The sequence below is a fragment of the Dendrobium catenatum genome, unplaced genomic scaffold (assembly GCF_001605985.2).
Source record: "Dendrobium catenatum unplaced genomic scaffold, ASM160598v2 fragScaff_scaffold_1398, whole genome shotgun sequence".
Taxonomy (NCBI): domain Eukaryota; kingdom Viridiplantae; phylum Streptophyta; class Magnoliopsida; order Asparagales; family Orchidaceae; genus Dendrobium; species Dendrobium catenatum.
In genome coordinates this window covers 1,396,702-1,409,646 of record NW_021319860.1, presented here as the reverse complement: position 1 = coordinate 1,409,646, position 12,945 = coordinate 1,396,702, and the positions used below count along the sequence as shown (strand labels likewise).

Genomic DNA, 12,945 nt, shown 5'->3' with positions numbered 1-12,945 from the left:
CATAAATACACTAAATATTTTTAATGTTGTTGTTGTTGTATACATAAATACACTAAATATTTTTAATATATATAAATTTCCCGAAAATTTATCTTATCAAGGGAAACGCAGTCGCAAATAATGAGATTTTTTTTGCAGCTCTCTCTCCTATCGTTCTCTCTCTCTCCCTCGCTGTCTAATCCTTTAAATGTAAACTAGTTCATGTACGAGGGCAGGGAATCGATGATCGGAAACAGCCGGCGTTTGCTGGTGTGGCATCATCAAGATTCTCACACAGCAGCAGGATCCAGACCTTCACTCCCTCTTCCAGTGAGAATCTTGATGATGCTGCATCGGCAATGGGCGGCTATATCTGATATCTGTTCTTCTCTTTGAAGCTAGAAGAACAGTTTGATTCTATTCAGGTATGTTCAAATCCTTTTGTTTTTTTCTTCATTTCTTGTGAGTAGATGATATATATTGTGATCCAGTGATTTTGCATAGATTATTCTCTTTGCCATATAATTTATGGATTTTTTGGCCGTCTTTAGGCATTCAGAAAGAAATTGAAAAGAGAAGATTCCTACTTTGTTTTGGCTTCTTTGCATGATTCCTAGATCAGTTCCTTTTCTCAATAATCCAAGAACTTGTTTTTGTTCAAGTTGCAGAATCTGATAAATGTATCGATCATCAGGATTACGCAGCTCAGTTGATCTATTGATTTGGAGCTTTAACTATCAATCATAGAACAGTTTGCACTTTTTCTGTTTGTTTTAAAGTTCTCCCTTAAGCTCTTTTAAAAAATCCCTTGATGTTCATTCTTCAACATAACATAAACCTATTAGTTACTGAAAAAAGATACTATATTAGTTAACAGATTTACTTATATAGCTATTCTAGATCTTAGAAGGCGATTTTGAAATACATAAGAGCTCCAGGGTTCTTATTTATAGGTTTTTATCTTAAGAAGTAGAAACTATATGACCAATTAAAAAGCAAGCAATATTAATTAGATCATCTTCAACCGAACTGCATAATATACGATGGTATGCCATCCGCTATTCGCTCCATTCGAACGCTAGATTGCACGCCGAAATTCGGTAGGTGAACAATGCGATGCCAATTTTGGCGTCGCACTGGTCACCCACGTACGCCAATTTTTTCTGTTACGAGATTTGCCGAAGAAGCACGTGAAAGAGGAGATAGATGGTTAGCAGCGAGATGAAGAAGCACGTGAAAAAGGAGAAAGAAATAGAGTTCGATTGGAGATGAATTACTGCATTTTTAAGTTTTTTTACATTTTGGAATGAAAATTAATGGATTTTTCAGTTGGAGATGCCCTTAGTACATATGGGGAGATATAATGAGATAAACTCCTATAGATTCATTTTATTTATGATATGTATATTGTTTAAAGGTGATACATAAGAGTATTGGATTTATTCACATCTAAAAATTTATTGGTATAAAAGTATGAAGTGGTTAGTTCAGCTCATTTGCAGGATTAAGTTTTTGTGATTAAAAATGAAATTAATTATTAGGCCTAACTTTTACAATCCTTTGATTTACGCTCCCTAATAATATAATTGACAACGAAGAAATGAAATATAAATGTAAATGATAAAATAATTGAAGTGAAATTAGTACCCACTTAATTATTTTGTTGAGATGAAATTGAGGAAAATAATTTGCTTTCGTAGAGCCATTTCAGTTACTTTTAATTTTCTTTTCTAATGTGAAATAAAAAATATATTTGTTATTAATCTCATATGTTTATTATTTTAAAAAAATCATAAAGCAGTTCTCTTCCTCTTCCCATCCCTTATGATCAGGTTGAGTTTTGTGGACTGGCAGTTGAGAAAATAGAGGGGAGGCGGTATTTTGAAAATTTTAAAAATACTAAAAAGTTTAGTACTTTTTTTCGAATAAATTAATTTATTTTGCAAAAAAAGGGAGTAAATTAACACATTTAAATTTCATTTTAATTGTTTTTTAAATAAGAGAAGAAATGCTCCTAAACATGACCTAAGTTCAATTACCTATTAATTTCATGGGAGCCAAACACTCAACATAAAATTATTAAGTCCAATGCAATAGAATTTCTCCAATTCCTTCTAATTAATCAAACAAAACAGAAGTGTTCATCTTTCATGAAGCATCCTATATGTAGGGCTATCAAAATCCGGTCATGAGTCGGATTCGGATTTATCTCGGAATTGATTCGACACAAGCTGACCAGACCAGAATTCGCACGGGTCACTTTTTTTTTTAATCTGAAATCGACCCCCTTCTAACCCGGATCAATCCGACATGATCCGTCAACCCGGATCATCAACGGCAATGGCTATAGCGATTGTGGAGGGCGGCTGGCGGACGGCAAAGGGCGACTGGTAGACGGCAGAGGGCAGCAGACGCGACACAATGCGACGCGACACAATGCGACGAGTTGTCGGGCGACAGCGGACTCGACGCGAAAGGTCCAACGGACATGGGATGCGGTCTGGCGCGCGGTTTCTGGGTCAATTCCGGGTTGCTGGGTCAAATCGAATCCGACCTATTTTTTCAAACATATCGAATTAAGAAATCTGAACTCAACCCAGTTTGAAATTGGGTCGGGTCTAACCCTAAAACTTTCAGTCTTGTTTGAGTTGGATTTTCGTGTCGTGTCAAATATTATTGACACCCCTACCTATATGGAACTCTTTCCTTCACTTTATAAGGTACAACACTCTTTACTCCATAAAATTATTTTTCGCCATCCTTAAGAAAATAGAAATAGTTACTGCATATCTTTCAAGATCGTCTGTTGTTATCTTGAGTGTTAGCAGAGGTAAATTTTCCTTGCACCCATGAGGCCATGACAAATAAGTTTGGGTGGGCTATGATAATCATAGTTAATTTCGAAAGGTTGAATTGGATAAAGGTTTGGCTTTCTTCTCTTATTATTGCATTTATGTCCATCTTTCCAAAGATTATTTTAAACTTCTTCCTCACCTGAGGAATTATAATAAGAAGCATGTGTCCAATGTGGTGAGTGAGTCCCCATCCTACAGATAATTCTTAGGATATCTTTATAAATTGCATTACTCTTTCTATGACTTTTGTGAATAATATGAATGATGATTTGTTTTCTTTTTGTTTTCTGAGGAATTATAATAAGAAGCATGTGTCCAAGGTACTCTTTATTGTTTTCTTTTTTTGGTTTTTCTTTTTGCTTCTCCATTTTTGCAGGAAGATGGTGTTGAACGTCTATTTGATGATCTTCCTTTTTTGGCTGGCGTATGCTTACAGCCCTAGTAGTTTGTTTTGCATCTATTGTATTCTTAGGATGAGGAACCACAGACTCGCAGGTCTTTTTCTTTCCTTTTTGATTGTAGCTCGTTCGAGCAGTAGAGAGCTAGTGGTTCCTTTTAAGGACCATGTAATCGCAATTTTGATATTAACACGTAGACCCCTATGAGGATTTTAATTAAAAAAAAAATGAATGATGATGTGTTTGACAAACAAGATGATTGGGAACTAAATCATGTACATGCTGGGTGAAATTTATGCTTAGATAAATATGAAGTCGTCAAAGAACTATTTTACTATGATGGATCATTTGGAAAAGTTTAGATCAGAAATTAACGTTTTGTTTGGAATAGCTTTTTTGTTGCTTCTTGAAACAATTTTTTCGTACAAAAATTTTAATTTTTGTACTAAAAAGCTGTTTTAAGAAGCAGTAAGAAAGCCGTCCCAAATGAAACCTAAAAGCTGGGAATAACTCTCGTAGTTTGAATTCATATTGTATGAAGTATTTTTGTATTAAAAGTATATTGTTGGTGTTGTAAATTTTTTTTTTTTTGGCTTGTGTGAAGTGCTTCATTATGTTTATCACTTTTGTGAAATATTATTCTATTAGGATCATAGTACTATACAACTCATTCAATTTTGTCGGAAAAGAGATCCTGATCTACTATTGGATCATAGAAAGAGACTATGGAGAAGGGTCCAAAGTGGACCAACTTAATTAGGGCACACAATGTAATTTATTTGGCATGGTCGAAATGGACAATTTCAGATGAGTTTCTTGCAACAAAAGTGTCTGTATAAGTCCCCCACATCTAACCTCACTTTCTCTCTCTCACACACATTTTCTTCACTCTCTCACACTCATTTTCTTCAATGGCTTTCTTACTGATAGATAATCATGCTTGATTTTAGAATAATATATTTACAACAGTGAAGAAAGAAGTTTCGTGTATAGTGGGTTTTTCAACTGGGCCAAGTTTCGTAATTTTTTTCTTTTATGGATTTTCAAAGTAATTTTTTTTTATCTTATTACTTTTATCTATGTGATTTGAATTTTTGTGCAATGTTGAGATGTAGAACATACATTCTACCGACTTAAAATTTTTAGCATTTAATATGATTTATTTCATATTTAAAAATATATTGGTATATAAGCATGAATTGTTTAGTTCGGTTCGCAAGTTGGATTAAGTTTTTGGGTTAAAAATGAACTTAATTTTTTGGCCGAATTTTTGCACTTCTTTGATTCACACTTCTTAACAATGTAATTGACATCGAAGAAACAAAATAAAATGGTGAATGATAAAATAATCGAATTGAATGGTACCCACTTAATTATTTTGGTGAGAGGAAATTGAGGGAAAATAATTTGCTTTCTTATTTGATTGAACATAATTTTTTTTTTAAGACAGAAATAAGTGAGTCACTATGATGATTTGATTTATTTTTTCATGTTATTCAATGAGTATGGTTAGTTAGGGAATTATCAATATGACAGACTGCAATTGTTAGCATTTAAATTCATGAAGGTCCATTTCAGTTGCTTTTAATTTTCTTTTGGAATGTGAAATAAAAATTCTAATTTTAATTCTCATATATTTATTAGTTTAAGAAAATCATAAAGTACTCTTTCTTTTCGTGTCCCTTAAGACAAAATTAAATTATATTGATTTCAAAAATTTTATCTTTTCGTTTTTTTCGCCCTAGCCGCTCTGCTAGGGTTCGTGGCTCCGGGCGTCTTCGCCCGTTCGGCGAGAGCTTTCTCTCCGGTTTCCAGGGAAGTCTCTCTTTCTCTGCCTCTTTCTTTTAGCGTGGCTATTTTTTCTTTCTGGTTTTTTCGATTTTTTGGCCGGTTGGCGGTGAAGCTTCGGGACCCCTATTTTTTTGGTGGGGTTTCCCATCCGCGTTCTTTTATTGAAGCTCTTGCTGGTTCTAAACCTCCCTTTCCGGATTTGTGTGCTTCTACCTTTCGTGGATTACCGTCTTTATGGGTTTCCGACCAAGAAATCAAAGAGCTCGCTGCCCCTTTTCAGTTTTCCCTTGTTGGTTTCTTCCCTTCTAAAAGACCCTCTCTTGATTCTATCCTCAAAATTTTTTTCAATTTGAAGTTGAAAAGTGAGTTCTCTGTAACGGTTTTGGATTCTTCTCATATCCTGATAAAGCTTGCCAACGATCTTGACTATTGTAGGGTGTTCTGTCACCGCTCTTATCTAGTGTTTAATTGCTTTATGAAATTGACGAAGTGGTCGCCAACTCTGGATATTGCTGTTGAATCGCCTGTTATTCCAATCTGGGTTTCTTTTCCTCGGTTGCGCCCTCATTTTTTTTTTCACCTCGTATTTTGTTTGGACTTGGCGGTCTGTTTGGTAAGCCTCTGAAGATTGACGAAGCTACTGCTGTAGGTTCCCGCCCTTCCATTGCCCGTGTGTTAGTTGAACTTGATATAACTAAATCCTACCCTAAACAAGTTTGGTTAGGTTATGAATCATTAGGCTATACTCAAGAGGTTGTTTTTGATGAGTTTCCTTAATTCTGTGCCGGCTGTAAGTGTATCGGACATGTTAATGGTAATTGCAAACTTGTTCCTCCTGTGATTCAAAATTTTCCCAACCCTCCTTTAGCGCCTGTTAGTATAGTTGCTGAGGGTGTCTCTAAGACTTCTCTAGAGGGTGAGATGTTGAATAATGTTGTAATTCCTGAGAATGTTCATGCTGTTGAGCCGTCTGTTACCCCTGTTTGTGGGGTGGTATCTGTCGCGGTGGAGGTTTTTAATGATGCTGTGTGTCCTGCTGTGGGTGAGTGCTCTCCTAATACGAATGCTAAGGAGTTTACTGTTGTTCCTTTATCGGCAGAACCCATTTCTGTTCCTATTAATGTTGCACAAAATGATTTGAATGAGCATGTGTCTGATCTGGTGGAGTCAAATTTAACTACAGTGGATTCTGGTGGAATGGAGGCTGGCGGGACTACTGCTGGTTTATCCCCAAATGCTATTCCTTTCTTTCCTCCTACCATACCAATTCCGAGTATGAATCCTTTGTTGTTTCACTCGGATACCGTTAATGTTGCACCTTTGGTCACTGCTCGGGTTGATATTGTGGCTGTATGTAACCCGGTTATCAATGATTTAATTGAAATTCCTGTGAATTTAGTGTATTCGAATTTTATGGCAAATCAGGTTGGGGACTCGTCTGGTTTGGACATTATGAACCACTTTAATTGGTTGAATGAATCGTCGGATGGTGAATCTGTATCTGATTTTTCAGAAGTGGCAAATCAGGTTGGGGACTCGTCTGGTTTGGACATTATGAACCACTTTAATTGGTTGAATGAATCGTCGGATGGTGAATCTGTATCTGATTTTTCAGAAGGTGGCTTGGCTTCTCCCTTTTAAGGACCATGTAATCGCAATTTTGATATTAACACGTAGACCCCTATGAGGATTTTAATTAAAAAAAAAATGAATGATGATGTGTTTGACAAACAAGATGATTGGGAACTAAATCATGTACATGCTGGGTGAAATTTATGCTTAGATAAATATGAAGTCGTCAAAGAACTATTTTACTATGATGGATCATTTGGAAAAGTTTAGATCAGAAATTAACGTTTTGTTTGGAATAGCTTTTTTGTTGCTTCTTGAAACAATTTTTTCGTACAAAAATTTTAATTTTTGTACTAAAAAGCTGTTTTAAGAAGCAGTAAGAAAGCCGTCCCAAATGAAACCTAAAAGCTGGGAATAACTCTCGTAGTTTGAATTCATATTGTATGAAGTATTTTTGTATTAAAAGTATATTGTTGGTGTTGTAAATTTTTTTTTTTTTTGGCTTGTGTGAAGTGCTTCATTATGTTTATCACTTTTGCGAAATATTATTCTATTAGGATCATAGTACTATACAACTCATTCAATTTTGTCGGAAAAGAGATCCTCATCTACTATTGGATCATAGAAAGAGACTATGGAGAAGGGTCCAAAGTGGACCAACTTAATTAGGGCACACAATGTAATTTATTTGACATGGTCGAAATGGACAATTTCAGATGAGTTTCTTGCAACAAAAGTGTCTGTATAAGTCCCCCACATCTAACCTCACTTTCTCTCTCACACACACATTTTCTTCACTCTCTCACACACTCATTTTCTTCAATGGCTTTCTTACTGATAGATAATCATGCTTGATTTTAGAATAATATATTTACAACAATGAAGAAAGAAGTTTCGTGTATAGTGGGTTTTTCAACTGGGCCAAGCTCCGTAATTTTTTTCTTTTCTGGATTTTCAAAGTAATTTTTTTTTATCTTATTACTTTTATCTATGTGATTTGAATTTTTGTGCAACGTTGAGATGTAGAACATATATTCTACCGAGTTAAAATTTTTTGCATGTAATATGATTTATTTCATATTTAAAAATATATTGGTATATACGTATGAATTGTTTAGTTCGGTTCGTAAGTAGGATTAAGTTTTTGGGTTAAAAATGAACTTAATTATTTGGCCAAATTTTTGCACTTCTTTGATTCACACTTCTTAACAATGTAATTGACATCGAAGAAACAAAATAAAATGGTGAATGGTACCCACTTAATTATTTTGGTGAGAGGAAACTGAGGAAAAATAATTTGCTTTTCTTATTTGATTGAACATAATTTTTTTTTAAGACAGAAATAAGTGAATCACTATGATGATTTGATTTATTTTTTCATGTTATTCAATGAGTATGGTTAGTTAGGGAATTATCAATATGACAGACTGCAATTGTTAGCATTTAAATTCATGAAGGTCCATTTCAGTTGCTTTTAATTTTCTTTTGGAATGTGAAATAAAAAATATAATTTTAATTCTCATATATTTATTATTTTAAGAAAATCATAAAGTACTCTTTTTTTTTTCTGTGTCCCTCATGAGGGAAAAGTTATTCTGTGCAGATACCGCACGAACACCATCCAGAACAAATTAGAGCGAGTCACGTCATCCTTTTGATATGTACCACGGTGTGTATCACTGTATACCAAGTGACGTTGAGCGCTCTGATTTGCCTCCGAATGATTTGATGTCCGCACAAAATAATTTCTCCTTATGAGTTGTGTTTTGAGAATTAGCAAGTGAAAGTTTGGTGTGGTGGAGATGAGTGGGAGAAGTATATTTTGAAAATATAAAAAACACCAAAAGGTTTAGTACTTTTTCAAATAAATTATTTATTTTGAAAATAATAAAAAAGGAGTAAATAAACACATCTAATTTTCATTTTAATTATTTTTTAAAACAAGAACAAAAAATGTTCCTAAACAAGACCTAAGTTCAATTAACTATTAATAACAAGGGAACTAAACACTAATAATTAATTATAATTAAATTTTAAAAAAAAAAAAACTAAACACTCAATATAAAATTATTAAAATTAAATGCATTAGAATTAATTTCTCCAATGCCTTATAATTAAACATAACCTAAGTGTTCCTCTTTCACAAAGCATCCTATGTGGATCTCTTCCCTCATTTGTATGTTCAATTTATAAGGTACAACACTCTATACTAAGTTGCCTCTTGGGAGAGATTATTCTGTGCGGACACCAGACAGGAGAACCGTCCGGTTCACGCTTAGATATCGAGCGGTACCGAGTACCGCTCGGTATAAACTTGGTATCGGACGTAGCGCATTTTCATTGGGGGCTGGAATCCGAACATAATAATTTTTCCTATTCTTGGCCATCCCTACAAAATGAAATTAGTAATTGCCTCTCTTTAAAGATCATCTGTTGCTATCTTGAGTGTTACCATATGTAATTATTTATTGCACCAATGACTAGAGGTATCAAAATTGGGTCACGGGTCGAGTTCGAGTTAACCTAATCCCTACTCGTTTTTGCAAATGGGTTTGTTTTTCAGACCTAAATGGCTAAATCCGACCCTCTTCAGGTTTGGGTCAACCCAACCAAACCCGTAAGGCAGCGACACAACAACAACTTCCAAAGAGATGCGTGGGTGGGCGGGTAGTAATGCTGGAAAATGCGTAGGCGAGCAACAGCGTGATGCGGGCAAGCGATTTGGGTAGGTGCAGTCAGGAGATGCATGCAGATGTGTGGGCTGGCGACTCGGGTAAACCTGTGGGCGGGATATGCAAGCAAGTGACGCGACCACGGGTCATTCTCGGGTTTCTGAGTCAACCTGAACCCGACCCATTTTTTAAAACGGGTCGGTTTTTTGAACCCGAACTTGACCCGTTTCACAAAATGGATTAACCTTAACCCGAAATTTTTAAGTTGGGTTCGATCGAATTTTTGGGGCATGTTAAATATTGACACCCCTACCCATGACAAAAAAGTTTGGGTTGGCTATGACAAATCACAACAAATGTCCAACTGCTGAATTTGGTAAAGTTTTAGCCTACTGCTTTCATAATTGCATTCATGTCCATCTGTCCAAATATTATATTAAATTAACTTCTTCCTCGCTTGTGGAATTATAATAAGTAGGTGTGTCAATATTTGACACGACCTGATAATCTGACTGGAACACAACCCAAAAATTTTGGGTTAGGGTCAACCCGAACCTGGAATGAGTCGGGTTTGAGTTCAACAATTCGACCCATTTCAAAAAATGGGTCGGGTTCAGGTTGAACCTTTGACCTGAAGTTGATCCGTTTTTGACCCGACAACTTGAGATTAACCCATTTTTAGACCCGAGCAGTTTGTTGTTGGCACCGGGTCATTCGGGTCGTGTCAGGTTGACCCATACCCGAAGAGGGTCAAGTTCGGGTCTGGAAAACCAACCTGTTTACAAAAACAGATTGGGGTCAGGTTGATCTGAATAGTGTCGGGTCAGTTTCAGATTCAACCCGAACCCGACCCATGACCCGTGGCTCAAAATTGACATCCTTATAAGAAGCATGTGTCCAATGTGGTGAGTGAGTCCCCATCCTCCTCGAGAGAATTATTAGGATATCATTATAAAATCCATTACTCTCTATATAACTTTTGTGAATTATTTGAATGATGATTTGTCTACAAACAAAATGATTGAAAACTTAGGCTTTATTTGGGATGACTTTCTTACTCTTTTTTAACATAATTTTCTAATATAAAAATTAAAGTATTTATATTAGAAAGCTGACTTAAGAAGCAATAATAAAATCATCTCAAATAAAGCCTTAATCATGTACATGCTGATGGGCATATTTTAGTCATGAAAAAACTATCTTTCTATGATGGATCCTTTGGGAAAACTGGGAATCGTGTGAGCCTTATTGTGGATATAAAATAAGTATATTGTCGTGGCTGTAAAATTTTTAGGGTTATGTGATGTGCTCCATTATGTTTATCCTTTTTGTGAAAGAATATTCTATTAAGATTAATTATATGAGAGAGTACTATACAACTCATTTTTTATTTTGTCGGAAGAGAGATCGTGAGCTACTATTGAATTGTAGAAAGAGACTATGGAGATGGGTCCAGAGTAGACCAACTTAATTAGGGTACACAATATGCAATTTATTGACATGGAAGTCAAAAGCTATCACATGAGTTTCTTACAACAAAAGCATGTAAGGCTTCGTTTGGGGGCATCTTTCTGTTTCTTAAAGTAATTTTTTAGTACAAAATTTTTTTATTTTTATACTAAATTGCTGCTTTAAGAAAGAGGCCTAAGTCCCCCACATCTAACCCCACTCTTTTTCTCTCTCTCATTTCCCTTATTTACTTTCTTATTAGTAAATAAACTGATTTGATTTAAGAAATAATATATTGAAAAAAAAAAAAATCTATGAGAAATCATACGGTACGTAATGAGCTGAATATGAACATAAAATCGTTTATGCTCTTTTTTAAAATGATTTAAACACAAACAAAGCTTCATTATTTGTGTGTTCCTGCACCATTTTAATAAATATTATTAAATATTTTTTGAATATAAAAAATAGCAACATCAAGCCTTTATCTTATTATCAGGGTCGGAAAAAAAAAAAAAACTATGTGGGCGACTACATGAATCTTTTTTGAATGTTCTCCCTTATTCTGCCATATTATGAGATAAACAAAATACAAACAATGAAAATAAATCCATTTCGTTTATTTGTGTAAGCCTCATTTGCATGGGCAGATCCTCATTGTATTGAAAAATTAAATTTTAAAGGGGATATTTTGGAACATTTTGGGTATTTTGGATATTTTGCTCCCTCTAAAAAACAAATTTTGTCATAATTTTATCAATCATAAGCGTCTTTGCTCATCTCCCACCCAAAAAAAATTTTTTGCCCGCCCTGAAAAAAGAAGCTGGATCCGGCCCTACTCATTTGCACACCTTCCAGTTGTTTTTTTTAATCTTCTAGGCTTCCGTGAAAATAAAAGTAATGCACGCATTGTTTGTATACCTAATTTTAGTTCAATGCTAAGTAAATTAGTCCTCTTTCGATCTCTTTCATCACAAACGTGGTAGCACATAAGAAAAAGTTCTTAATATGTTTGTAATGGCTTATATCAGCTCATCAACATAAAAAGCATTTGTTGATCGATCTCAACTTAGATTTCGTTTGGAACGGTTTTTTTATTACTTTTTAAAGTTGTTTTTCTAGAATCTTTTGAACAAAAAAATTTGATTTAAAAATCAGTAGGAAAGTTATTTCAAGCGAAGCCGTAGAGTCTTTTAGAAATAGACGGATAGCTTTTTTATTGTTTTATTTTATACTGCAAACAAAATTTTAAAAGGACATTATTATTTTTTTATTATTTTTTAGAAATTATGTAATGAGAAGTTGATTTTTAAATAAAACTTGTTAATGTTGATAATTTAAGAAAATATTTGCTAAAAAAAATATTTTACCCATAATTTTACAACCATCATTATAAAATACTGCAGCCGTCCTAAACACCCATAGGCTCAACCCCCAATACTTGTGTATTTTGTAAAAATCATCTTTGCCAAAACTTTACTTCGAAGAAAAAAGTATTAAATTTGATAAAATTCTATTGTATGATCAAATATTTTATGATAGGTAAGCTTTTATATCTAAATTTTTTACATGCTTTATTTGAATTAGTTATTTTTCAATGATAAATAACTATAAAAATGTTATATTTAAGAAAAAAATTGTGAAAGAGATATAAAATTATGTGCTTGCTCTTTTTACAGGATACCATTGGTTATTGATAATTGAATTGCCTTTTTTCAGGGGAAAAAAAAATATCTTACACTACATTGACTCAATTTCAGTATAATTAATTTTTAAACATAATTATTTTGAGATTATTTTTAATGAATAAATAAGAAATTAATATTTATATTACATTCTTTTTTTTTAATTAATTAAAAATATCCAAACCAAATTTAAATTAAAATATTCTTGGCGGGTGAAATCTGGCCCTTCATTTTCAGAAAAGCCAAAATAGGAGAAGTTTAAAAATCATCTTATTACATAGATTCTATATATTAAAAAAAAAATCAAGTTCATAGGTCTTAAATCAGAATAGATCAAATCACTGTTACCTTAATATAATTTATTTGCAAACGAAAAATTGAGACGTTCTGTTCTAATACGGCGCCACTTCAGAACTTATCTGTCAAGTCACGGTGAGTTCGAACTTCCAATCGGGCTTTTTTTGGGCTGCTCTATTAAGGGGGCCTTTTGTTTATTGCCCACATGTAAGAGCCCAATAAAATACGAATTCAGCCCATCTTAGCT

At 34.0% G+C, this 12,945-nt stretch overlaps 1 long non-coding RNA gene across 1 annotated transcript; it reads left to right on the top strand.

Moving 5' to 3' along the window:
* The first annotated feature begins 94 nt into the window (after positions 1-94).
* LOC114580921 lies at positions 95-3,460 on the top strand. The gene is made up of 2 exons (XR_003702596.1): positions 95-404; positions 3,211-3,460. It is a non-coding gene; the product is annotated as an uncharacterized LOC114580921 (long non-coding RNA).
* The last annotated feature ends 9,485 nt before the right edge of the window (positions 3,461-12,945 follow it).